The sequence below is a fragment of the Pleurodeles waltl genome, chromosome 3_1 (assembly GCF_031143425.1).
Source record: "Pleurodeles waltl isolate 20211129_DDA chromosome 3_1, aPleWal1.hap1.20221129, whole genome shotgun sequence".
Classification (NCBI taxonomy): Eukaryota; Metazoa; Chordata; class Amphibia; order Caudata; family Salamandridae; genus Pleurodeles; species Pleurodeles waltl.
In genome coordinates, this window is record NC_090440.1 from 1,903,205,592 (window position 1) to 1,903,230,843 (window position 25,252).

Sequence of the window (25,252 nt, forward strand, 5' to 3'; positions counted from 1 at the left end):
AGGAGAATCTTGGTTCGATCTTTTTGTCACCTCTGAGAATGCACAATGTCAGCACTTTTGTACTTTGGAGTTCCCAAGTAGACTCTCGCTCAGAGATGCATTCTGCCTTGCATGGAGCTTGAGATCCCTGTATACCTTCCCACCACTGCCTCTCCTGCCCCTAGCTCTGAACAAAATCAGCAGCAACCACACACAAGTCATCCTAGTGGCACAGGATTGGGCCATGAGAGTGCTGTACAGGACTTCCTGGGCATAATCATCTGTCCTCCAATAAAGTTGCCACTTCAAGAGGATCCTCTGTTGCAACAACAGGCCAACGACCTGCAATTTTACATCTCCATGCCTGGAGATTAAGTGACTGCAGTTAAACTAGTTTAACCTTCCTTCTTAGGTTGATTTTATCTTGGCAGTAAGGCATCCCTCTACAAAATTAGTACACACCAGTCATTGAGACAAATGTGGGGCTTGTTGTGGCTCCCGCCAAACTAATCCACTGCAAGTCAAGATGTCTCAACTTGAACATGAATATCTTTATTGATTTGATTATTTAAAATTGTTACAATAAACACATACCACACACTAAATCAATTTTTCATCACTCTTAAAAGAAATGTGAGTAGTAAAATGTTATGATTTTATTTTATTTTTTTAACATATTTTTATTGATTTTTCAATTGTGACATACATTTCAATGCGCTCAGTTAACAGCAATACAAGGATATTGTCAGTTACAGTAATTTGCTGGGCGCTTGTTATTAAACTTAACAAACAACTAATAACTTCCGTGCACTGCTAGATCCGCGCATTTATGTCTAGACTTTCAGGCAATGCCGGCACGTGCATTTAAAGCTTTCTTTCGTGTGAGGTTTTAATTGCCGGTTAGGGTTCTAGATGAGGGCGCCCCCTATGGAAGGAGGGGGGGGGGGAGATGGGAGTGGGGGGGGTGGCTTGGCTTGGCTTCTGTAGAGCCTGCATCCACTACTTGGGCATGATGGTCTGTGCGTGCTATTTGTCTTGTATGCGCTTAAGGGTGTGGTGTGTTGATATCAGTGCTGAGGTGCTGTTGGTAGGCGTGTGCGCTTCTCCTGATTTACTGCCGCTTTACAGCCAGGGCGAAGCCCATGATTAACTGTATAGTCGCGGCTATCTGCGGTTCAAGGGGGTTTTTCATCGTTCTTTGCTTCTAATTTGGAGACCAGTGTACCCCAGGTTTCACAGCCCGAGTGTCGCAGTCCACCCCGCGCTAGTTTCGTTAGTACTTGATATTCAGCTCGTGCCCAGCGAAGCGTGAGAGTGAGCCAGGCACCATGGTCGGGGGCCTTGGGGGCCTTCCAGTTCATGGCTATTAGTCTTTTATACATTGCATGAGCCAGGTCTACGAATCTATGCATGTGTTTGCTTCTTTTGGTTCTTGTCCTAAGGCCAAGGAGACAGGATTTGGGATTCGCGTCTAGGCCCAGGCCAGTCATTTCCGACAGTACAGTGGTCAGCACGGCCCACTCCCCCTGCACCCGCGGGCACTCCCAGACCATGTGATAAAACTGTGCTGCTGGGGTTTTGCATCTGGGGCAAGTTGGGTCTGATCCAGGGAACATGCGTTTTATCCTGGCTGGCGCTAAATATGTCTGATGTAAGTAATTAAACTGTGTGTATCGGAATCTGGGGTTCCTTGAGACCTCGCGTGTGTGACTCAGGGCTTTCGGCCATTCTGCCTCTGAGATCGGGGCAGGCAGTGCGGCATTCCACCTCTCCCGAGCTTTTTGCAGGCTAGCCTCCGGGGGCTTATTCAGAAGTTTATACGTGTTTGATACTACTTTTTCACGAGCGTCGTAGCTCAGCATGTGGTGCAGGTTAGCCGAGATGCTTGGCTCAGCGTTCCCAGACTCCCATGTGCTTCTAATGGCGTGGCATATAGCGTGGTATGTCAGAAATTGCCCCGAGCTGATCTCTGTGTGGGCCTGTATGGCTTCGAAGGACATTAGTTTTCCTTCTTCGAAGCATTCTCCCACCGTGCTTATGCCCGCATCTATCCAGGTTACGGACGAGTGAGATCCAGTTGTCACCCATCCGGGGATTCGTTCTAGTGGTAGGAGAGGTGAGTAGGGAAGTTTTTTGGCTTCTTTTTTAATGTACTTCTTCCAGTATGCATGAGCTGCTGTCATCAGTGGATTTACGCGTGTGGCTTTGGTTTGCCTGTTCATGAGCCACTCAAGCAGAGGGACTCCCCGGAGTCGAGTTGTCAGCCAGGTGGCCTCCGCTGCACCAGGATTATGGATCCAATTTAATATCCACTGCAGCTGTGCTGCTGCAGAATAGAGCTCAAAGTTAGGGGCTCCCAGCCCACCCACCGGGTTGTGTAGTGTGTTGAGTGCGACCCGCCTTCTACCATCACCCCACACAAGCTGCACCAGTGCAGAATTTAAACTGTTGAAAAAGCTTTTAGGGATTGTGATCGGCAGGGCAGCGAAGTAATACAGCAGCCTGGGCAGTACTAGCATGTTGGCTATGGCTACCTTTCCCAGTGGTGAAAGCGGTAGTTTATTCCAGAAACGCAATGAGCTCTTCATAGATGTCACCGCTCTCCCCAGGTTGCCATCCCTGAGGTCTTCCGCACTGTGGTAGACGTTGACCCCTAAATATTTAAATGTGTCAAAGCACCATTTTAATTGGCCTGATGGGGTATTCTCACGTCGCGCTGGGGACCAGCCGACCAACGGGAATATGCAGGATTTCCCCCAATTCACTATCAATCCCGAGATCTCTCCAAACTCGTACAGCAATGACATCACTGGTGGGAGCACCTCCTCTGCGCTGCGTATATATATCAAGGCATCGTCTGCGTACAATGATATGACTTGGGAGGTGCCGTTCCTTGCCACCCCCCAGTCTTCCGTTTTTGCTCGGACACGCGCGGCCAGTGGTTCCATCGCCAGGGCGAACAACAGGGGGGATAGGGGGCACCCCTGCCTTGTTCCCCTGCTAATCTGGAAGCTCTCTGAGATGACACCCCCTGTCTTCACCCTGGCCTGTGGGTTCGTGTACAGAACGCGTACCCATCTTATAAATTTTGGGCCTATGCCCATTCGATGCATGGTGGTAAACAGGAAGTCCCATTCCAGTGTGTCGAATGCTTTTTCGATGTCTAGTGAAATCACTGCTTCCTCAAATGCACTCGGGGGGTGTCGCCCATTACGCTCAGTGTAAGGAAATGCCTCCTTGGCATGGTTGCCCCCTGACTTTTTGCCTTTGCTGATGCTATGTTTACAATTGAAAGTGTGCTGAGGCCTGCTAACCAGGCCCCAGCACCAGTGTTCTTTCCCTAACCTGTACTTTTGTATCCACAATTGGCAGACCCTGGCATCCAGATAAGTCCCTTGTAACTGGTACTTCTAGTACCAAGGGCCCTGATGCCAAGGAAGGTCTCTAAGGGCTGCAGCATGTCTTATGCCACCCTGGAGACCTCTCACTCAGCACAGACACACTGCTTGCCAGCTTGTGTGTGCTAGTGAGGACAAAACGAGTAAGTCGACATGGCACTCCCCTCAGGGTGCCATGCCAGCCTCTCACTGCCTATGCAGTATAGGTAAGACACCCCTCTAGCAGGCCTTACAGCCCTAAGGCAGGGTGCACTATACCATAGGTGAGGGTACCAGTGCATGAGCATGGTACCCCTACAGTGTCTAAACAAAACCTTAGACATTGTAAGTGCAGGGTAGCCATAAGAGTATATGGTCTGGGAGTTTGTCAAACACGAACTCCACAGCACCATAATGGCTACACTGAAAACTGGGAAGTTTGGTATCAAACTTCTCAGCACAATAAATGCACACTGATGCCAGTGTACATTTTATTGTAAAATACACCCCAGAGGGCACCTTAGAGGTGCCCCCTGAAACTTAACCGACTATCTGTGTAGGCTGACTAGTTTTAGCAGCCTGCCACAAACCGAGACATGTTGCTGGCCCCATGGGGAGAGTGCCTTTGTCACTCTGAGGCCAGTAACAAAGCCTGCACTGGGTGGGGATGCTAACACCTCCCCCAGGCAGGAATTGTCACACCTGGCGGTGAGCCTCAAAGGCTCACCTCCTTTGTGCCAACCCAGCAGGACACTCCAGCTAGTGGAGTTGCCCGCCCCCTCCGGCCAGGCCCCACTTTTGGCGGCAAGGCCGGAGAAAATAATGAGAAAAACAAGGAGGAGTCACTGGCCAGTCAGGACAGCCCCTAAGGTGTCCTGAGCTGAAGTGACTCTAACTTTTAGAAATCCTCCATCTTGCAGATGGAGGATTCCCCCAATAGGGTTAGGATTGTGACCCCCTCCCCTTGGGAAGAGGCACAAAGAGGGTGTACCCACCCTCAGGGCTAGTAGCCATTGGCTACTAACCCCCCAGACCTAAACACGCCCTTAAATTTAGTATTTAAGGGCTACCCTGAACCCTAGAAAATTAGATTCCTGCAACTACAAGAAGAAGGACTGCCCAGCTGAAAACCCCTGCAGCGGAAGACCAGAAGACGACAACTGCCTTGGCTCCAGAAACTCACCGGCCTGTCTCCTGCCTTCCAAAGATCCTGCTCCAGCGACGCCTTCCAAAGGGACCAGCGACCTCGACATCCTCTGAGGACTGCCCCTGCTTCGAAAAGACAAGAAACTCCCGAGGACAGCGGACCTGCTCCAAGAAAAGCTGCAACTTTGTTTCCAGCAGCTTTAAAGAACCCTGCAAGCTCCCCGCAAGAAGCGTGAGACTTGCAACACTGCACCCGGCGACCCCGACTCGGCTGGTGGCGATCCAACACCTCAGGAGGGACCCCAGGACTACTCTGATACTGTGAGTACCAAAACCTGTCCCCCCTGAGCCCCCACAGCGCCGCCTGCAGAGGGAATCCCGAGGCTTCCCCTGACCGCGACTCTTTGAACCTAAAGTCCCGACGCCTGGGAGAGACCCTGCACCCGCAGCCCCCAGGACCTGAAGGACCGGACTTTCACTGGAGAAGTGACCCCCAGGAGTCCCTCTCCCTTGCCCAAGTGGAGGTTTCCCCGAGGAATCCCCCCCTTGCCTGCCTGCAGCGCTGAAGAGATCCCAAGATCTCTCATAGACTAACATTGCGAACCCGACGCTTGTTTCTACACTGCACCCGGCCGCCCCCGCGCCGCTGAGGGTGAAATTTCTGTGTGGACTTGTGTCCCCCCCGGTGCCCTACAAAACCCCCCTGGTCTGCCCTCCGAAGACGCGGGTACTTACCTGCAAGCAGACCGGAACCGGGGCACCCCCTTCTCTCCATTCTAGCCTATGTGTTTTGGGCACCACTTTGAACTCTGCACCTGACCGGCCCTGAGCTGCTGGTGTGGTGACTTTGGGGTTGCTCTGAACCCCCAACGGTGGGCTACCTTGGACCAAGAACTAAGCCCTGTAAGTGTCTTACTTACCTGGTTAACCTAACAAATACTTACCTCCCCTAGGAACTGTGAAAATTGCACTAAGTGTCCACTTTTAAAACAGCTATTTGTGAATAACTTGAAAAGTATACATGCAATTTTGATGATTTGAAGTTCCTAAAGTACTTACCTGCAATACCTTTCGAATGAGATATTACATGTAGAATTTGAACCTGTGGTTCTTAAAATAAACTAAGAAAAGATATTTTTCTATATAAAAACCTATTGGCTGGATTTGTCTCTGAGTGTGTGTACCTCATTTATTGTCTATGTGTATGTACAACAAATGCTTAACACTACTCCTTGGATAAGCCTACTGCTCGACCACACTACCACAAAATAGAGCATTAGTATTATCTCTTTTTACCACTATTTTACCTCTAAGGGGAACCCTTGGACTCTGTGCATGCTATTCCTTACTTTGAAATAGCACATACAGAGCCAACTTCCTACATTGGTGGATCAGCGGTGGGGTACAAGACTTTGCATTTGCTGGACTACTCAGCCAATACCTGATCACACGACAAATTCCAAAATTGTCATTAGAAATTGATTTTTGCAATTTGAAAAGTTTTCTAAATTCTTAAAAGACCTGCTAGGGCCTTGTGTTAGATCCTGTTTAGCATTTCTTTTAGAGTTTAAAAGTTTGTAAAAGTTTGAATTAGATTCTAGAACCAGTTGTAGATTCTTAAAAAGTATTCCAACTTTTAGAAGCAAAATGTCTAGCACAGATGTGACTGTGGTGGAACTCGACACCACACCTTACCTCCATCTTAAGATGAGGGAGCTAAGGTCACTCTGTAAAATAAAGAAAATAACAATGGGCCCCAAACCTACCAAAATACAGCTCCAGGAGCTTTTGGCAGAGTTTGAAAAGGCCAACCCCTCTGAGGGTGGCAACTCAGAGGAAGAGGATAGTGACTTGGAGGACAATTCCCCCCTACCAGTCCTATCTAGGGAGAACAGGGTCCCTCAAACCCTGACTCCAAAAATAATAGTCAGAGATGCTGGTTCCCTCACAGGAGAGACCAACACCTCTGAAATCACTGAGGATAACCCCAGTGAAGAGGACATCCAGTTAGCCAGGATGGCCAAAAGATTGGCTTTGGAAAGACAGATCCTAGCCATAGAGAGGGAAAGACAAGAGATGGGCCTAGGACCCATCAATGGTGGCAGCAACATAAATAGGGTCAGAGATTCTCCTGACATGTTGAAAATCCCTAAAGGGATTGTAACTAAATATGAAGATGGTGATGACATCACCAAATGGTTCACAGCTTTTGAGAGGGCTTGTGTAACCAGAAAAGTGAACAGATCTCACTGGGGTGCTCTCCTTTGGGAAATGTTCACAGGAAAGTGTAGGGATAGACTCCTCACACTCTCTGGACAAGATGCAGAATCTTATGACCTCATGAAGGGTACCCTGATTGAGGGCTTTGGATTCTCCACTGAGGAGTACAGGATTAGGTTCAGGGGGGCTCAAAAATCCTCGAGCCAGACCTGGGTTGACTTTGTTGACTACTCAGTGAAAACACTAGATGGTTGGATTCAAGGCAGTGGTGTAAGTAATTATGATGGGCTGTACAATTTATTTGTGAAAGAACACCTGTTAAGTAATTGTTTCAATGATAAACTGCATCAGCATCTGGTAGACCTAGGACCAATTTCTCCCCAAGAATTGGGAAAGAAGGCGGACCTTTGGGTCAAGACAAGGGTGTCCAAGACTTCAACAGGGGGTGACCAAAAGAAAGGGGTCACAAAGACTCCCCAGGGGAAGGGTGATGAGACAACCAAAACTAAAAATAGTAAAGAGTCTTCTACAGGCCCCCAAAAACCTGCACAGGAGGGTGGGCCCAGAGCCTCTTCACAAAACAATGGGTACAAGGGTAAAAACTTTGATCCCAAAAAGGCCTGGTGTCATAGCTGTAAACAGCATGGACACCAAACTGGAGACAAGGCCTGTCCCAAGAAAGATTCCACTCCAAACTCCCATCCAGGTAACACTGGTATGGCTAGTCTCCAAGTGGGATCAACAGTGTGCCCAGAGCAAATCAGGGTCCACACTGAAGCTACTCTAGTTTCTGAGGGTGGGGTGGATTTAGCCACACTAGCTGTCTGGCCGCCTAACATGCAAAAATACAGACAGCAACTCTTAATTAATGGGACTAGAATAGAGGGCCTGAGGGATACAGGTGCCAGTGTCACCATGGTGACAGAGAAACTGGTTTCCCCTGGCCAATACCTGACTGGAAAAACTTACACAGTCACCAACGCTGACAATCAGAGAAAAGTACATCCCATGGCAATGGTTACTTTAGAATGGGGAGGGGTCAATGGCCTGAAACAGGTGGTGGTCTCCTCAAATATCCCAGTGGACTGTCTGCTTGGAAATGACCTGGAGTCCTCAGCATGGGCTGAGGTAGAACTAAAAACCCATGCAGCAATGCTGGGTATCCCTGAACTGGTGTGTGTGAAAACAAGAGCACAGTGCAAGGCACAGGGTGAACAAGTAGAGCTGGAGTCTGGAAGAATGGCCCAGCCTACCAAGAGAACGGGAAAGTCAGTTGGGAAACCAACTGCAACACAGCAAAAGAAAGGGAACCTCTCTTCTCAGGAAGAAGTTCTGCCCTCTGAGGGACCTGAGCCTTTGGAGCTTGAACCTTACCAGGTTGAGCTCTTAGGCCCAGGGGGACCCTCAAGGGAGGAGCTGTGTAAGGGACAAGAAACCTGTCCCTCTCTTGAAGGCCTTAGGCAGCAAGCTGCTGAAGAGTCCAAAGGCAAGAAAAATGGAACGCATAGGGTCTATTGGGAAGATGGACTCCTGTACACTGAGGCCAGAGACCCCAAACCTGGTGCCACTAGGAGAGTGGTAGTGCCTCAGCTGTTCAGAGAGTTCATCCTAACATTGGCCCATGACATTCCCCTTGCTGGACATTTGGGACAAACCAAGACGTGGGAGAGGTTAGTCAACCACTTCTACTGGCCCAATATGTCCAACATGGTTAAGGAGTTTTGCCTCTCCTGCCCCACCTGTCAAGCCAGTGGTAAGACAGGTGGGCATCCAAAGGCCCCCCTCATTCCACTTCCAGTGGTGGGGGTTCCCTTTGAAAGAGTGGGTGTGGACATAGTTGGTCCACTGGAACCTCCCACAGCCTCAGGAAATATGTATATCCTGGTAGTAGTGGATCATGCTACCAGGTATCCTGAAGCTATTCCCCTTAGGTCGACTACTGCCCCTGCAGTAGCCAAGGCCCTCATTGGTATCTTTACCAGAGTGGGTTTCCCTAAGGAGGTGGTGTCTGACAGGGGTACCAACTTCATGTCAGCATACCTAAAGCACATGTGGAATGAGTGTGGAGTGACTTATAAATTCACTACACCATACCACCCACAAACTAATGGCTTGGTTGAGAGATTCAACAAGACATTAAAAGGCATGATCATGGGGCTCCCAGAAAAGCTCAAAAGGAGATGGGATGTCCTCTTGCCATGTCTACTTTTCGCTTACAGAGAGGTGCCACAGAAGGGAGTAGGATTCTCACCCTTTGAACTTCTGTTTGGTCATCCTGTGAGGGGACCACTTGCTCTTGTTAAAGAGGGCTGGGAGAGACCTCTCCATGAGCCAAAACAAGACATAGTGGACTATGTACTTGGCCTTCGCTCTAGAATGGCAGAGTACATGGAAAAGGCAACCAAAAACCTTGAGGCCAGCCAACAGCTCCAGAAGTTTTGGTATGACCAAAAGGCTGCACTGGTTGAGTTCCAACCAGGGCAGAAAGTCTGGGTTCTGGAGCCTGTGGCTCCCAGGGCACTCCAGGACAAATGGAGTGGCCCTTACCCAGTACTAGAGAGGAAGAGTCAGGTCACCTACTTGGTGGACCTGGGCACAAGCAGGAGCCCCAAGAGGGTGATCCATGTAAACCGCCTTAAGCTCTTCCACGACAGGGCTGATGTCAATCTGTTGATGGTAACAGATGAGGATCAGGAGGCAGAGAGTGAACCTCTCCCTGATCTTCTGTCATCAGACCCAAAAGATGGTACAGTAGATGGAGTGATCTACTCAGACACCCTCTCTGGCCAACAGCAAGCTGATTGTAGGAGAGTCCTACAACAGTTTCCTGAACTCTTCTCCTTAACCCCTGGTCAGACACACCTGTGTACCCATGATGTGGACACAGGAGACAGCATGCCTGTCAAGAACAAAATCTTTAGACAATCTGACCATGTTAAAGAAAGCATCAAGGTGGAAGTCCACAAGATGCTGGAATTGGCAGTAATTGAGCGCTCTGACAGCCCCTGGGCTAGCCCAGTGGTCTTAGTCCCCAAACCTCACACCAAAGATGGAAAGAAAGAGATGAGGTTTTGTGTGGACTACAGAGGGCTCAATTCTGTCACCAAGACAGATGCCCATCCAATTCCAAGAGCTGATGAGCTCATTGATAAATTAGGTGCTGCCAAATTTCTAAGTACCTTTGACTTGACAGCAGGGTACTGGCAAATAAAAATGGCACCTGGAGCAAAAGAAAAGACAGCATTCTCCACACCTGATGGGCATTATCAGTTTACTGTTATGCCCTTTGGTTTAAAGAATGCCCCTGCCACCTTCCAAAGGTTGGTGAATCAAGTCCTTGCTGGCTTGGAGTCCTTTAGCACAGCTTATCTTGATGATATTGCTGTCTTTAGCTCCACCTGGCAGGATCACCTGGTCCACCTGAAGAAGGTTTTGAAGGCTCTGCAATCTGCAGGCCTCTCTATCAAGGCATCCAAATGCCAGATAGGGCAGGGAACTGTGGTTTACTTGGGCCACCTTGTAGGTGGAGGCCAAGTTCAGCCACTCCAACCCAAGATCCAGACTATTCTGGACTGGGTAGCTCCAAAAACCCAGACTCAAGTCAGGGCATTCCTTGGCTTGACTGGGTATTACAGGAGGTTTGTGAAGGGATATGGATCCATTGTGACAGCCCTCACTGAACTCACCTCCAAGAAAATGCCCAAGAAAGTGAACTGGACTGTGGAATGCCAACAGGCCTTTGACACCCTGAAACAAGCAATGTGCTCAGCACCAGTTCTAAAAGCTCCAGATTATTCTAAGCAGTTCATTGTGCAGACTGATGCCTCTGAACATGGGATAGGGGCAGTTTTGTCCCAAACAAATGATGATGGCCTTGACCAGCCTGTTGCTTTCATTAGCAGGAGGTTACTCCCCAGGGAGCAGCGTTGGAGTGCCATTGAGAGGGAGGCCTTTGCTGTGGTTTGGTCCCTGAAGAAGCTGAGACCATACCTCTTTGGGACTCACTTCCTAGTTCAAACTGACCACAGACCTCTCAAATGGCTGATGCAAATGAAAGGTGAAAATCCTAAACTGTTGAGGTGGTCCATCTCCCTACAGGGAATGGACTTTATAGTTGAACACAGACCTGGGACTGCCCATGCCAATGCAGATGGCCTTTCCAGGTTCTTCCACTTAGAAAATGAAGACTCTCTTGGGAAAGGTTAGTCTCATCCTCTTTCGTTTGGGGGGGGGTTGTGTAAGGAAATGCCTCCTTGGCATGGTTGCCCCCTGACTTTTTGCCTTTGCTGATGCTATGTTTACAATTGAAAGTGTGCTGAGGCCTGCTAACCAGGCCCCAGCACCAGTGTTCTTTCCCTAACCTGTACTTTTGTATCCACAATTGGCAGACCCTGGCATCCAGATAAGTCCCTTGTAACTGGTACTTCTAGTACCAAGGGCCCTGATGCCAAGGAAGGTCTCTAAGGGCTGCAGCATGTCTTATGCCACCCTGGAGACCTCTCACTCAGCACAGACACACTGCTTGCCAGCTTGTGTGTGCTAGTGAGGACAAAACGAGTAAGTCGACATGGCACTCCCCTCAGGGTGCCATGCCAGCCTCTCACTGCCTATGCAGTATAGGTAAGACACCCCTCTAGCAGGCCTTACAGCCCTAAGGCAGGGTGCACTATACCATAGGTGAGGGTACCAGTGCATGAGCATGGTACCCCTACAGTGTCTAAACAAAACCTTAGACATTGTAAGTGCAGGGTAGCCATAAGAGTATATGGTCTGGGAGTTTGTCAAACACGAACTCCACAGCACCATAATGGCTACACTGAAAACTGGGAAGTTTGGTATCAAACTTCTCAGCACAATAAATGCACACTGATGCCAGTGTACATTTTATTGTAAAATACACCCCAGAGGGCACCTTAGAGGTGCCCCCTGAAACTTAACCGACTATCTGTGTAGGCTGACTAGTTTTAGCAGCCTGCCACAAACCGAGACATGTTGCTGGCCCCATGGGGAGAGTGCCTTTGTCACTCTGAGGCCAGTAACAAAGCCTGCACTGGGTGGGGATGCTAACACCTCCCCCAGGCAGGAATTGTCACACCTGGCGGTGAGCCTCAAAGGCTCACCTCCTTTGTGCCAACCCAGCAGGACACTCCAGCTAGTGGAGTTGCCCGCCCCCTCCGGCCAGGCCCCACTTTTGGCGGCAAGGCCGGAGAAAATAATGAGAAAAACAAGGAGGAGTCACTGGCCAGTCAGGACAGCCCCTAAGGTGTCCTGAGCTGAAGTGACTCTAACTTTTAGAAATCCTCCATCTTGCAGATGGAGGATTCCCCCAATAGGGTTAGGATTGTGACCCCCTCCCCTTGGGAAGAGGCACAAAGAGGGTGTACCCACCCTCAGGGCTAGTAGCCATTGGCTACTAACCCCCCAGACCTAAACACGCCCTTAAATTTAGTATTTAAGGGCTACCCTGAACCCTAGAAAATTAGATTCCTGCAACTACAAGAAGAAGGACTGCCCAGCTGAAAACCCCTGCAGCGGAAGACCAGAAGACGACAACTGCCTTGGCTCCAGAAACTCACCGGCCTGTCTCCTGCCTTCCAAAGATCCTGCTCCAGCGACGCCTTCCAAAGGGACCAGCGACCTCGACATCCTCTGAGGACTGCCCCTGCTTCGAAAAGACAAGAAACTCCCGAGGACAGCGGACCTGCTCCAAGAAAAGCTGCAACTTTGTTTCCAGCAGCTTTAAAGAACCCTGCAAGCTCCCCGCAAGAAGCGTGAGACTTGCAACACTGCACCCGGCGACCCCGACTCGGCTGGTGGCGATCCAACACCTCAGGAGGGACCCCAGGACTACTCTGATACTGTGAGTACCAAAACCTGTCCCCCCTGAGCCCCCACAGCGCCGCCTGCAGAGGGAATCCCGAGGCTTCCCCTGACCGCGACTCTTTGAACCTAAAGTCCCGACGCCTGGGAGAGACCCTGCACCCGCAGCCCCCAGGACCTGAAGGACCGGACTTTCACTGGAGAAGTGACCCCCAGGAGTCCCTCTCCCTTGCCCAAGTGGAGGTTTCCCCGAGGAATCCCCCCCTTGCCTGCCTGCAGCGCTGAAGAGATCCCGAGATCTCTCATAGACTAACATTGCGAACCCGACGCTTGTTTCTACACTGCACCCGGCCGCCCCCGCGCCGCTGAGGGTGAAATTTCTGTGTGGACTTGTGTCCCCCCCGGTGCCCTACAAAACCCCCCTGGTCTGCCCTCCGAAGACGCGGGTACTTACCTGCAAGCAGACCGGAACCGGGGCACCCCCTTCTCTCCATTCTAGCCTATGTGTTTTGGGCACCACTTTGAACTCTGCACCTGACCGGCCCTGAGCTGCTGGTGTGGTGACTTTGGGGTTGCTCTGAACCCCCAACGGTGGGCTACCTTGGACCAAGAACTAAGCCCTGTAAGTGTCTTACTTACCTGGTTAACCTAACAAATACTTACCTCCCCTAGGAACTGTGAAAATTGCACTGTGTCCACTTTTAAAACAGCTATTTGTGAATAACTTGAAAAGTATACATGCAATTTTGATGATTTGAAGTTCCTAAAGTACTTACCTGCAATACCTTTCGAATGAGATATTACATGTAGAATTTGAACCTGTGGTTCTTAAAATAAACTAAGAAAAGATATTTTTCTATATAAAAACCTATTGGCTGGATTTGTCTCTGAGTGTGTGTACCTCATTTATTGTCTATGTGTATGTACAACAAATGCTTAACACTACTCCTTGGATAAGCCTACTGCTCGACCACACTACCACAAAATAGAGCATTAGTATTATCTCTTTTTACCACTATTTTACCTCTAAGGGGAACCCTTGGACTCTGTGCATGCTATTCCTTACTTTGAAATAGCACATACAGAGCCAACTTCCTACACTCAGTAACCTGCGAATGTTGAGGAAGGTGTTACGTTTTGTAATGAATCCATTCTGGTCTTCGTGTATCAAAGTGTGCATGTGTGGAGCTAGCCTGTTGGCTAGTATTTTGCCAAGTAGTTTGCAATCTAGATTTAGCAGGGACAGAGGTCTGTAGGACCTAACGTCGGTGGGGTCTCGTCCCTGTTTCGGGAGGACCACTATCATTGCCTCTCTCATTGTGGGGGGGAGAATTCCGTTAACCTCCGCTTCTTCAATAACTTTTAGGAGACGTGCAGTAAGGTGTGACGCAAAGGTAGAGTAATATTCTGATGGCAGGCCATCTGTCCCTGGAGCTTTGTTTCTAGGTAGTTGTTCTAAAGCCTTGTTAAGTTCGCCTAGTGTAATAGGGGCCTCTAGTGACTCCTTGTCAGCGTGTGTGAGTTGGGGCAGGGAGGAGTCCGCTAAAAAAGACTCGAGTTGTTGGAGGGTGCATGATGTGCGTGAAGTGTATAGTTGTGTGTAGTATTCCCTGAACGCATCATTTATTTCTTCCTGTGTGGTTGCTAGTGCGCCTGCGCCTAACCCTATTGCCCCAATTGGAGGGCATTGCCGTTCCTCCCGCAGGAGCCATGCGAGCAGCCTTCCCGATCTGTCGCCTTCCGCTTGTTATCTGGTCAAGTGATATTTGTAGTCATGAAGGCGTAATGTGGCGTCGGCGGCTGCGTATTCTGCGCGCGCATCTTTTAATGACGTGTATGGTGTTTCGCTGCGGGCCACTGCATTTTCTAGTGCTCTTAATTTCTTCTCCAGCTTGCTAACTTCTGCATTGAGCGGGCTTCTTACCTCCCATGTAGTGGAAATACAATGCCCACGAGTCACTACTTTGTGTGCGTCCCACTCCGTTGCTCTTAAGTTTGTGGTGTCAGCGTTCAATTCCCAGTACTGTTTGAGCGCTGTTTTCAGAGCGTCTGTGAATGCAGGGTCCTGCAGTGCTTCCACTTGTAGTCTCCAGGTTGGGATCGCTTGACGCCTCCTGCCCCAGTCTAGAGTTATTTTGAGTGGCGAGTGGTCTGATAGTGTTTTAGCTAAGTATTCAATCCCGTTAGTTACTGTGCAAATGTCCTGGGTGCCCCATAGTAGATCTATCTTGGTGTGCACCTTGTGTGGTACAGAGTAAAATGAATATTCTCTGTGGTGTGGATGCTTCATATGCCACAAATCATAGAGGCCCATGTTGTTGGCCCATGTTGCCAGTGGGTGCCTGGGGTGTCTATTAGCCGCTAGGTGTGTGGGGGGGCTGGACCTATCCAATGTCGGGTCCGGCGTATTGTTAAAATCTCCCCCCCATATTGCGGATGTTGCGGGGTTCGCCAATAATGCTGGGGTAAGCGTGTTCAGGAACTCAGGTAGCGCAGTGTTAGGGGCGTATATTCCTATAAGTGATAGTTGTTTGCCGTCTAATTTACCCTCCACTATTACGTACCTACCCCCCTGATCTATCCTGTGTGATGTTTGAAGAAATGGGACACTCCCTGCTATCCATATGAGGACCCCCCTCGCGAAGGTTGAATAAGATGTACCTACAATCTGTCCTCCCCATTTGTTCCGCAGTTCTTGTAGGTCTGGATCCCGCAGGTGGGTTTCTTGTAGGATTGCAATGTGTATGCCCTGGCGTTTGAGTCTTGCGTGCACCCTGGTCCTTTTGCTATGATTCCCGAGGCCCCTGACATTCCAGGTGATTATGTCATATTTGCGTGCGTTATAGGCTGTATGTTGGACCATGTTTATTTTGTAGTGATGCAACTAACATTCTGCTCCCTGGTAGGATCCGAGCAGTTTCCTCCCTCCCCCTCACCTCGTCGACCCTGTTTCCCGCCCCTAACCATGTGTCCTGTGTTATGCGCAGATCCGCGGTGCACAAACTAGTGATTACCCTCCCCAACTGGATCCCATCCCCAACTGTGAACCAACAAAAAACTGCGCACCCCGTTGGGGTGCGAACTAGGCTGTGTCCATGTGGATGTCTGCGGGGGAGCAATGATACTATCCAGGTGCGGCTCATAATAGGGGCTCGCATCCTTCTGCAGACACAGTCTGCAAGTATTGTAGGGCGTCCCCAGGTCGCAGCTAACCATCCCTCCCCCCGCCGCGCGCCGCCACCATTTACGCGCAAGTTGAGTACAGGAGTTGGCTCTAAGAGCAGCAAAACAAGGATACATAATGTCAAGCGATATGTCCAACCGCAACCAACAAAGCACACAATGTACAGTCCTGCTCTCCTTCTATGGCGGCGGATCTCGCCCTGGTGGCTGGTCAGCGGCGCTCGTTTAGAGTATGTCTGCGGACCGGGGGGTGATCTCCGGGCCCTTCAGCGACCCGGTTAGTATGGAATCCGAACTTATTGACTCCGATTCCGAGCCCTCCTCCTGTTGGGTTCTGAGGGCCTCAAAAGAGTTTTGTGTCAGAAGGGGAGTTTCCTTCAGGACCCTGGCTCTCTCTTCCGCAGCCTGTTTCACCGTGGGTTGACCCCCGGGTCGCCTCTTGGAGCGTTTCCATGGGGACGCTGTGAACCAGCTTTCGTTGATTCCGGTTTCTTCTCGGGGTTGGGCAAAACCCTTGGCATGCAGCCATGTCCAAGCGTCCTCCGGAGATGTGAACACGTGGGTGCGCTCATCTGTTAGTACTCTTAGTTTGGCGGGGAATAGCAGAGCATACTTTATGTCATGCTCACGGAGACGTTGTTTTATTTGAGCAAAGGAGTTGCGTTGTCTTTGCACTTCCTGAGTGAAGTCTGGATAGGCGTGAACAGTTGAGTCCTCATACTGAAATGGGCCTGTACTGCGAAATTGTTGCAATATCGCATCCCGGTCTCTAACGTTCAGGAACCTGGTTATCAGCGGTCTTGGGGGCTGGCCCGGTACTGGGGGGCGTCCGGGAGTCCTGTATGCTCTTTCAACTGAGAAGAATTTCGATGGGGCTCCATTCAAGACCACTTCGGCTAACCATTGTTCCAATAAAATCTCTGAATTTTGATCTAATGATTTTTCCGGAAATCCAAGAAACCGAATGTTGTTGCGTCGTGATCTTCCCTCCGCCTCTTCTGCTCTTCTCTGCAGTGTTTTTACTTCTAGATCCAGGCGGAGAATTTGTTTTTGGTTGTCCGTTACTTTGGGGCTCATTTCGTTTAGCACCACCTCCGTTGACTTCACTTTGTCGGATAGTTTGCAGTGGTCCGCTCTGAGGATATTTAGGTCTTGTGATACCGTGTCTATTCTATTTATCAATGAAATTTTAGTTTCCATGATTGCTTGGAGTACTTTCTCAAATTGTGTGGAGTGGGCCAAAAGTGTAGATTCCAGTGATTGTAAAGTGGGTATGGATTGCTGGTCCCCAGGCGCTGGTCCATGCGTGCCCCGGTCTTGACTCCTCGCTGATTTTGATCTCCCGGCCATTTTGTCTCAGTTTGTGAGTCCCTGTTCCTTCTGCGCCCACGCGAACTCCCACGGTCCCCGGGTTGGACAGGTATGGAGGGCCATATATCCGCTCGGATCCACACCGGAATACGCTCCTAGTTCTTAGGGTTGCCGACCGCCCTAAGTTCTTTGATGTGAGTTCCAGGCACCTCCACCGGCACCGGCGGGAGGGCGACGGATGGCGGGGCGGGGGGGGCGGCGAAGCCCGCGCGCCCCTAGTGTTACTGCAGTCGACCTGGACAATTCAGGGCCTGGGTGTGGGCCCCTCATCCTCACGACATCGATCGCCATGTGCGCGCTCCTTCATTTGAGCTTCCATGCAGGGTTCTAATCCCCGTGCCAGGGGAATGATGGTGTACATAATTTACTGCAGTGAGCGCTTCCCACGTGGCCCACGAGCGTTCAAAAAAGTTGCTGGATCCACCAGTAATGTTCAGGGGGCGTAGAGAGCAAGCCCCCCCGCGATCCCAATCCGCCGGCGCTCCAGACGGCCAAGGGGAGGGGGGCACGCCTCGCAGCCAGTCCGCGGGCTAGGGGGGGGGGGAACCACCAAGAGTCCCCGTCCGCAACTTCACCGCCGCTCCGCCCCGGGCCAGCAATGGAAAAAGTTATCAAGCGGTAGGGGGGAGGGGAGGGGGAGCAGCCCAAAGCGGTGCAGGGCCCAGCGGCGGGCCTGCTGCCCTCCCACCAAGGGATCCCCTCGCCGCTGCACCCCCACCTCACCTTCGGGGCTCAGGGACGGAGCTCCGGGCCTCGCTACGAGGCAAGATGGCGGCCGCAGTTCCCGAGGCGGCGTCGTCGTTCAGGAACCTCCTTTCTCGGCCACACAGACGCCTCCGTAACCGTCGACGGGGGGAGAGAGGTTCTCAGAGCGGGTCCCACTCCTGTGCGAGGATGTTGGCGTCCCCGGGGCGCCCTGCAGTTATTTTGGTGGCGAGCCCGAGACGGAGCGCTTTCTTAAGCGTCCTTCCCGGTCGCCATCTTGGCTCCTCCCAGTAAAATGTTATGATATTCTAGGTTACATTAATTGTGAACATTCCTTTGTTCTGATGCTGTTTGACATTGTGAAATCTTTATTTTAACGCTTAACTATGTTTAGAACTTTTTCAAAACCAGCAAGTTCCATTTTGTCATGGATAGTAAAACAAAATGCTAGTGCACTTCTGTAATTTTTAATAGCAGTTTTTTAGGAACATTAGCTTAAGTAATGTGTGTTGTGCTGATGCGAATTCATGACAGCAGCAGAGTATATGGGTAATTGATTCTCTTCCATAGTTACAAAGCTTGGATCTTTATTGGCCATTAAATGGTTTCTTCAGGTTGCTCTATACTTATTGATGGGCAGGACCATAAACCTAGAATGAACAAATAGATTTCTGCAAATTCGACTTAATGTCTTTTTTAACTAACGGGCACTGTTGATTAGTTTCATACAGTTTACAAATTAATTCAAATTGTTTCATCATTTGTATTTTAGTCAGGTCCGCTTCCCTGGATAAAAGCTGTATTTAAAAAAAAAATAACTTTGAAGCAGCATATGAGGTAGTATACTGAAAACTGTGGTAAGATTTAGATGTTTCATTTCACCAGTCAGGTAGTTCAACCATGGATTATTATTTTGAGTAAGTATTATTTGAATTGCCCACTTGGAGTGTGTCTGGTTTTGCGTTTATAACTTGATGGTAATGTTAAATAAAATATTACTCACATTACAGGTCCTGTCATGTGAGACCAAATGCTCTTGTCTCTTGTTTTGTTGTTTGTTTCATATAGGCAGCAGCAAGGATTTGTATTGGACACTGGTAAAGCTTATTTGCCTTTTTCAGCTTTTTTGCAGTTGCTGAATCTGCCTTCTTCATTTAAATCATCTATTGTGCTAAGATTTTTGAAAGGTTTGCAACATTTATTTCCACTAAAACCCTTTGTGATAACGCGGTGGGGCTTGAATTTACTTCTCAGTTTTTTGATGTGCACTTCTTTTGACCCGTTGCACAATGTCCATTGAGACGTTTGACTTTGAAAGCAGTCTTTATCATTGACATTACATTGGCTAGGTGTGTGAGTGAGCTGCAGCCTATTTCTGACAACCTTCCATGCACAGCATTCTTCCCAGATTAGTTGCTGTTGAAGACCTGAGCTTTCTTTCCACTAAAAGTAGTCACTCCATTTCATGATGGGAAGGCTATACCCTTCAGGCATTTTTTGCTCCACCTCATCCCTCTAAGGAATCAGATAGAATTCATCTTTTGTATTGATTGCACCAAGGAACATTGGGTGGGCAGTCTGCTATTTGTGGGGTCCTCTTGGTCAAAAACAGGGCAAGGCAGTGCAGACTTGGACCATATCCTGATAGATTGTTCTCTGCATGAAGATCTTCTCCACACTAGCTAAGAAGCAGAATGCAGAGTGCCTGTCCTGGATATCTGTAAGGTGGCAACACAGGCATTGGAACTTACATTAATGAAGCACTACTGCCTCAACAGTCTGGTCTGGCTATAGGGGCATTTTGCCTGCTCGGTCCTGAAAGACCTACTATCTGGGGGCGGGAGGTACAGCTATTGCATCTAGTCACAAAGTGAGGAATTTGCAGTTAAAAGTATCAACCAGAAGAACAAGCTACTTATCTTCAGGACAGTATTTCTTGTGGATACTCTACCTAACCGCAGAATCCTCACTGACCCTCCAGCATACCGTTCTATGAACTGGACTCTTTTTTTCCATCAAAAAAAGGTCCCTCACTGGTAATGCCAATCTGCTGATAGACTCGGTGACATCAACATAATCCTACTAGTGCACAGGAATACTGATATAAAATTCCAGGTTCAGTCTGATGCTCAGGGAATAGTCGCAGGGTGAGTAATATTTAGTTAGGGTATCCACCAGAAAGATAGTTACTGAAGGTAAGTAGCATGTTCATGTACCCAATTAAATAACCATGTAGTTTATACATGAAGGTGAAACATTAATTCAGTGCTCACTCATATAATATAATTCCATATTCCTACTTCCTCCATCACTGATAAGATGTTGTTTGTTCATTACAGGGGAGTTTCAGTAACATAATTTTTAGTGATGATCTGGATTTGGCAGTGAGGTATTGCAGATCTTGTTGAGCCCGGCTTTCTCGGACAATAACAACACAGTCCCAAAGGTTAAGGAAATGTGCTGTCACAGGTGGAGTGGGGGGGGGGCAAGCAAAGGTCTTTTAGTAAGGGCACAGTGCGCTTGTTTCATCACAAAACAACAAGACATCTGTCAGAACCGAGATCCTGAACCATTCCTCTGGGCGGCCATCTATTCCAAGGAAAACCAATAAGGCGCAAATTGTTCCTTCTGGACCAGTTTTTGTCATCTTCTGCCCCTTCTTCCTTGGCATCCGTTGTGGAGATAATGCTGGAGACCTGGTGCCTGAGGGTCACTACCTCAGATATTGAACAGTTTTTAAGTCTTGCCTGCAGTGAGATTTTGTGTTTCTATTGTTTAAGATATATTGTATACAGTACCAGTACTTACTGTGGGCTTGGGATCAGCCAATTGCTAATCAAAGGTTGGCTTACTTTTCAATCTTACTTGCTTGCTTCTTATTTAATGACTTTTCTTCCTCTGTTTCCCCCACCTGTGGAGCATAGCTAGTTTACCATCCTTTTAACATGGTGACTTGTATCAGGAAACAACTTTTGTTCCTTTTTTTCCAAGCAATCCATGGAGTACAATTGTTTTCTTGTTCTTTCCCATGTGCTGCTCTCCCTTGCATCCCTGGCCCTTGCGCTATCCATTTTGTGCCCCTCCAGCTTATCTGTAAAAGCACAGCAACAGGTATATTGCTGTTGGGGTTGGCCTAAATAGCATACTTTATGGAGTAGGATTTATTTATATCCTTCATTCATATGCGTAAAATCCCAGGCATTGTCACATAACGTCAGCAGTTATGGCACTTGTGGAAGGGCGGGTACTCACTGAGCTCATGTTTGAGGCAGAAGATAGATTTTACATTCATAAATTCTCCCAAAGACCTCAAAAATATGCTGCCCAGGCTGCTGCAGAGCACCAAATGGCTAGGACAGTGGTTCCCAACCTGTGGTCCACTGACTCCCAGGGTATGTGACACATTTCCTGGGGTTCCGCAGGCTTGGGCCGGCAGGAAGGCACTTCTCCAGCTGGGGCCTCCTGCTTACTGTTTATATATTAATTACTTCATTTGTGCTTCAGTTTGAAAAGCAGAGCAAAGTTCCATGTACATCCACCAGCTTACGGGGAAAAATAAAAGCATCACGATAACTCTGGTGATTAATTTACCTGCTGGAGATAGATGGGAGTTTTGTCTAGTGGCAGTTTTGACTCATCTAAGGTAGCGCATATGGTAATATGCCTGCAGCAAAGAACATGTATCATGCAAAGAATAGTATTTTATGCGCATAGCGCAGTGAGTTACTGCATTTGTCACAGAGATTCTTTTGTTGCTGGGCAGTTCATAAGTTACAATTGTAATCTAGCATAGTGAGCTATGAACAGCCATCAAAGAGCGGCATGCAAACTACATGGCACAAATTGAAAAGTTTTGTTTTTTCCCAGTCTTTCATTATCCTTATGCTGCTAAAAAAGGTTTGCTTGCGTAGAAATACATTTTTATTATTAAAGTCAATGCTAACCACTGTGTTGTGTTCTGAATCCTGAGTCTGTGCTTTTTCAGACCAGGCAGTCTTAGAAGATGCCTACCAATATGGATGACTATGCCTATGGTCCCCTCTAAAGTGCTCCAACACCTTACACTGGTATGAGATGTACTATAAAAATAGTGAATCACATGTGACAGAGAAGCTATGGGGAGATGAGAGGCACTTATGGTTTTAGTTCCTTTCCCCAATACATATTTATGTGATGTAAAAGCTTTCTCAGATCTTATGTATCTAAAAAATAAAAACAGAAATTGTTTGGGAAATATAGAATGTGACCTGAGGATTCAGCTTTCCTAAATAAAACCAAACATGGAAAAGTTAGTTGCGGAGATGCAGCACCAGCCTTCTGACTAATATTTTTTGATGTTTGCATATTTTTTCAGTATAAAATAATTCTATCTTCAGTAATTTGCGTATTTGTTTGGGTATTTTGTAGTGAATTACTGTTTTAATGTTTGAAATTGAAATAGTTCAAATTGCTTGGGGGTCCCCGGCTTCCAGTAGTTATTCAGTGGGAGTCCTCAAGAATCAAAAGGTTGGGAACCACTGGGCCACTGCATTATTGGAGATAGTGGCTACCGGTGCGGGGCACTGGCACTTATTTTTGAGTGCCTGCACTTTTTTTCTGCCTTAAGCATTTACTGTGAGCAAAAGACACATGTAGGAAAGACGGAGGAAGAGGAAAAATAAAAAAGCGAGAAAGCAGAAAGCTGCAAGAGTGTGCTGAAGGGGCAAGGAGTGGCTGTAAATGGTTAAAGAGGCTCAGGATGGCTTCAGGATTACGCAGCCTCAGTATTCCATGCTCGCACGTTTAATTGCAGCAGCTGTGTGTTTAAGAGGAGGGCTTTGGGGACCGGCACGTTTTTATTTACAAATTAAGCGCTGCACTGAGCTAGGACATTTGTTCCATTTCTAAGTTGTGTCAAAAGTTAGTTAGGTCTTGGAATGTGTTTTCCTTTCAAGTTCGGCACGTCCTTTATCACATCCTGAGACAACTATTATGTTCTCTTACCTGACTTTGGGCACAATATGTCTTGGGTTGCTTGTTTTTCAGTTCAAGGTGGACTTGGCCTGGCAGATTGGGCAGGACTTGTAGTATTAGAGCAAGGTCAAGACACGTTTGCATATTGTTGGGTCCAAACTGAGGTGGTAGGGTGAGCAAAAGAACTATGGGTTGGGATGCTACCCCAAGCGTTTGCCAGTGGTTAGACTAATTGCAATCATTCCTCATATCACCTTGTGTGTTTGATGTTCCCTTAAGTGTCTACAACTAGTCTTCTGCATTATGTTTTTTGTAATGCATTTTTTATTTATTTCTATAATGGTAACAAAAGACAGCATAGAAAATACCAATTCTGATATGAAATACAGATTTCTAACATGTATGCCTCATAGTCCACACAGGGAAATAATCCCCAATAACATTCTCGCTCCCCACCCAGAGTGTAAAAGCCCATTGTAAGCAACGTTCCAGATCAGTCCACAAAATAGTCCACAATAGCTTATTTTTCCAGCTTATGACCAGAAAAAAAAGTTGGTTTTGGACATCCATACCATATGTGCATGGGAACATCGGCTATGCTGCAACCCCTCCAGCTTGTTTGTGAGGCCATGGGGAGCATGTAGTGTATATTAACTGGAGTGTAGGGCCATTTGTAAAGAACTTTGTAGTGAATCTCTTTATTCTTCAGGCGAGTAGAGTGTGTATAAATCCTCAACAAGCCCTATTTGCACGAGGAGATTTGACTCCGCAGATCTGTTTCCCATGGCTACATATCATGCCCATTCGTGAGCTGGAGGGACTTCTGTGAACATAGAGTATAACTTGCAAATCACTCCTTTTGTGACTGTCAATTTTCCGATCACTTTTTCCAAATGTTTTGTCCCTAGTACTTTGTGTGGCTTCAAACCCCAATGACAGAGTTTGGCGTAATACAGTCTCTCAGTTTCTTCCGCACTGTACTCTCATTTGCATTGCTCAAAACATTTTATGGTGGTGCTTTGGAAGAGGTCTGATATTGTGCATCAGACGGGCCAGGCTTAAGGCAGATGGGAAGTTTCTATTGAAGTGGATCTTTTTTAACAGAGAAGGAAAAGAAGTGATGCCTAATTTCTCTGTCACAGTTTTTGAGTGTGGTGATGAACGGTGTGAATAAGTATACTTTTTTAGATATCACATTCTTATCTAGCCAAATAACATTCAATAGAGGTAGCTTCACTATGGCATGGCTTTGAGCCATGCCATTCAATTAAAGTTCTCAAAAGGCTGCCGTGTAACATGTCTGGAAATCTGGCAGGGCCACCCCAACCTCTCCTAGCTCTTGATTTGTTCAACAGTCTTAAAGATACCCTTGCTGTAGCCCTGCCCCATAAAAATATTGGGTCTACCTATCTCAATCGACAGAAAAGTCCTTGTCTATTGATATTAGAAGGGCTTGTAACAGATAAAGGATTCTAGCAAGAATGAAAATTTTAATTGTGCTTATGTGGCCTTTCCAAGAAAGAAACAGTCTTGTCCATAAATAAGCTCTGCTCTGCACCACTCTTTGCCACTGCACTCAATACCACAGCACTTTACGTCAGCGGTTCTTACACAGCTAGATTTGGAAACGTTTTCAAGTTTGCAATTTTGCTTCTTAATCTGCACATGCTTTATTAATATTAATTTATACATTTTAGTAATGTTTAATTTTGTAAAACATCTGCGGACACTCTTGAAATGCCTTGCAGTCCCTGAGAGGTGCCTGGGTCACATGTTAAAAAACACTGCTATGTGTCACTGCATTCTGTATCTAAATACCTGCCACTTCAGTATATTGTCTCTGTGAATGAGAGGTGCTACATTTTGTAAAAACAAGTCGTGCAACGTTCATCAAAGGTTAATAGTGCTTTGCAACAATCTAATGGGCCATAGTTCCACTCTCATAGTGTATGAGCTTGGAAGTGTAGTGGACGAGCTTGGCAGTTCCCTAGTGTGCGGAGAGGATCAGGTAGTGTAGTTTTATGTACAAATAATAGTACAGATTGTTACTGCTTTTGTTTGCATTTGAGCTCTTGTTGACCACATCTCCTTATTTAAACATTTGGACAAGAAAACCTCCCAGTATAATGAGATTGGTTGATAGGTAATCAATACCTTCAGCTTTAAGTCTATGAGTTCAGTTCACTGTAGCCTGTTTTCAGTGAGGTTCTGCATCCAGTTTGTGTTGGCCATGGAGCCTGGGAAGCACTACATTGGTTACCCTAAGATTTGTGTAGGGCCTCACTGGTTCTTCCTGTCATTGGAGCACACTTGTGCATGTTCCTGGGGATAATCCTATTTCTGTATCTTTTCATTTTACACTCTGTATGGAGAGACTTATTTCTCCAGAGTAGCAAAAGAGAATTTGGAATCTTTTAGTGACCACTTTAAGGTGCTTTGAAAGCTTGGGATTTCACATAGGCCTTTTTCTGGCCTACGTAGGTGTTTCTTAACTTTTA

General features: G+C 47.7%; 1 protein-coding gene across 3 annotated transcripts in view; it reads left to right on the plus strand.

Moving 5' to 3' along the window:
* ALS2 (alsin Rho guanine nucleotide exchange factor ALS2) overlaps positions 1-25,252 on the plus strand; it is an 895,474-nt gene that overhangs the window by 659,888 nt on the left and 210,334 nt on the right. The window lies entirely within an intron of this gene.